Below are 2,992 nucleotides of genomic sequence, written 5' to 3'. Positions count from 1 at the left end.
ACACCTTTGCACCGCGGCACCTCCACATCCTGTTCCAGCCACAGGGCAGGGAGGAGTGAAACTGAAACTATCCTTCCTGAGAGCAGGGATGGAGTCCAGGGTTCCTACTACCACTGCAGAGCCCAGACGGCCCTACCTGCACCTGATCTCACTGCCCTGTGAGGCCAGAGCACAGCAGCCACCATCAGACAGCGTCCCTAATTCCCAGGAAAAAACAGTTAGGTGTGAGAGTAACAGTGATCTGAAGTCCCTGCCCTCTGCGGCTACCCCTGCCCAGACATCCCTGCCTTCCCATCAGGACCTGCAGTGGCAGGACAAGGGGGAATGGCTTCAAACTGCCAGACAGCAGGGTTAGATGGGATATTGGGAAGAAATCCTTCCCTGTGAGGGTGGGGAGGCCCTGGCACAGGGTGCCCAGAGCAGCTGGGGCTGCCCCTGGATCCCTGGCAGTGTCCAAGGCCAGGCTGGACAGGGAGGCTTGGAGCAGCCTGGGCCAGTGGAAGGTGTCTGGGCCCATGGCAGGAGGTGGAACTGGACAGGCTTTAAGGTCCCTTCCACCCAAGCCACTCTGGGATTCTGGGATTCTATACACACTCCATATGGCCTCAAAAGCAAGCTGGGCACCCACATGGCAGCCTGGGCCCCAGCAGCTGCTGGGATGAATCCAACACCCCATTTGTGAGCCCACCTTGGTAACCACTTCCCAAGGAAGTGGACATGCTGGCTTAGACTCCCAAGCAGGACTGTGCCTGCAGGCATTGGAGTTGGGAGCCACCTGGGAACAGAAGGTGTGATGCCAGCAGATCCCTTCACCTCATCTTAAGCTCTACTGGGGTCAGCAGCAGCAGGAACAGTGTGCCAAGGTGGCATTAGGAACACCCAAAAACATCCCCGTACCCAAAGGATGGCTTCCCCTCCCCATCCCCATGATCGCAGGCAGCACTGGCAGGGAATTGCTGCAGGATGAGGCTGGTGCACATGGAGGCTGAGAGAAACCAGCCAGGCAGGAATGAGCCAACATGACAGCAGAGAGTGTGCCAAGCCAGATCTGTGCCAGCATCAGAGCACTCACTGGCAGTGGGTAGATCCCAGAGAGGCTCCCACTCCCTCCCTGTGCCCAGAGAGGGGCTCAGACTGGGATACAGGGAACTGCTGCACCCAATCCTGCGCCCCAGACCCGGTTATAGCAGACGACAACACCTGGCAGGAATGAGCCAACATGACAGCAGAGAGTGTGCCAAGCCAGATCTGTGCCAGCATCAGAGCACTCACTGGCAGTGGGTAGATCCCAGAGAGGCTCCCACTCCCTCCCTGTGCCCAGAGAGGGGCTCAGACTGGGATACAGGGAACTGCTGCACCCAATCCTGCGCCCCAGACCTGGTTAGAGCAGACGACAACACCAGTACCCTCCCTCTGCCTCTTGCCATAAATTGGATACCTTTTATCCAAGAGAAGTTCTGACTCTTGTTACATTAGCACCTCTGGGGGAGAGCACCCCTCTCCTCCAGCCTTTCCGCTTCTCCTTCTTGTCACTCAGTCTCCTCATGGCTCTTGTGCTTCCAGCCCTTTCCTCACCCCGGCCTCTCTGTTCCCATGGCCTCATTCTCCAGTGAAAGCTCGGGATCCAGATCTTACATCAGGGCACAGTTGCAGCACCACAGCTCTGCTGCGAAGATTACAGCTGGAGGAACTCGTCTGGCTGGCCGCTCTTTCAGGTCACAGTGTCTCTGGTGACACTGAGTGACAATATTCCCATCCCGGGCAGCTCCCTCCCACTGCTGCACTGCGTCACCCTCCTGGGGAACAGCGGAGTAACTGTTTGTGGGGACACACCACGAGTCACACCAAGTTGTGGGAAGATCCCCCACAGGGGCAGCTGATGGCTTAAGCTGAAGGACAGCAGGGTTTGATGGGATATTGGGAAGAAATCCTTCCCTGTGGGGGTGCTGAGGGCCTGGCACAGGGTGCACAGGGAAGCAGCAGCTGCCACATCCCTGGAAGTGTCCAAGACCAGGTTGGAGCAACCTGGGATAGTGGCAGGTGTCCCTGCCCATGGCAGGGGATGGGACTGGATGGGCTTGGAGGTCCTTTCCAACACAAACCATTCCACGATACCTGCTTTGTGCTCCCCCAGAGCTGCACCCTTGGATGTCTGAGTGTAATTACCTGTAACCAGGAAGGTGGGAGCTGCACAGCCGTTCTTTCCAGAGCCACTGACACACAGGAGGGAAACAGGGAAAATCCAGAGTTCAAGCAGTGTTTGGACAACACTCTTAGGCACGTGGATGCTTGGGGTGGTCCTGTGCAGGGCCAGGAGCTGGATTCAATTATCCTTGAGAGTCCCTTCCAACCTGGGATATTCTATGGTTCTACGATCAGCAGCTCATCCTCCCCTCTCTGTCCCATGGCTGCAGTCTGAGGCATCCAACCTGTTTTCCAAGGGCTCTTTTCACCTGCTTTCCTGCAGGGTTGTGCCAGCCTCCAAGTGTCCGTGCTCCACTCTCCCTTCACCGGAATTTAAAACTACCTTCCTCACCCTCCCCAAAAAGCCAACAGTGCCCTATCTGATAGGAACAACTGGCAAATGGAAAAGGCCGATTAAAGCCTGTAAAATCCACTGTAGCATGGAGAGAGAGAGAGTGAAGGGTGAACACTTCCCCGCCACAAACATCAGGGCATCGGGTGAAAGAGCTGAGGGAGGGTTTTCCTCCTGGTCCAGATCCCTCACAGCCCCAGGGTGCTGTTGGGCATGATGAGTTCTGGGGAGGCTGCACACCCTCCCAGGGCAGCAGTCCCTGCAGCTTCCCTAAACACAAATCCCTGGCTGGCTCGTGAAGACCCCAGACTGGTGACCAGGAGCATGTGGGAGAAGGTTTCACACAAACCGCGTCTTACCTTCCTCCCTGGGCGTCCCTTCAAGGCTGCTGGAAGAGAAAAACACGGGATCTCCCAGGGAGCCTGCTGAAGCCATCCCTTCACTGGTTTTCTTTTC

At 56.8% G+C, this 2,992-nt stretch overlaps 1 protein-coding gene across 2 annotated transcripts in view; it reads left to right on the top strand.

Moving 5' to 3' along the window:
* ANO9 (anoctamin 9) overlaps positions 1–2,992 on the top strand; it is a 13,896-nt gene that overhangs the window by 1,170 nt on the left and 9,734 nt on the right. The gene's annotated exons all lie outside the window — the stretch shown is intronic.

Source organism: Corvus brachyrhynchos, unplaced genomic scaffold (genome assembly GCF_000691975.1).
Source record: "Corvus brachyrhynchos isolate BGI_N302 unplaced genomic scaffold, ASM69197v1 scaffold624, whole genome shotgun sequence".
NCBI classification, from domain to species: Eukaryota; Metazoa; Chordata; class Aves; order Passeriformes; family Corvidae; genus Corvus; species Corvus brachyrhynchos.
The sequence above is the reverse complement of the archived record's forward strand: the minus strand, read 5'-3'. Positions and strand labels throughout refer to the sequence as shown.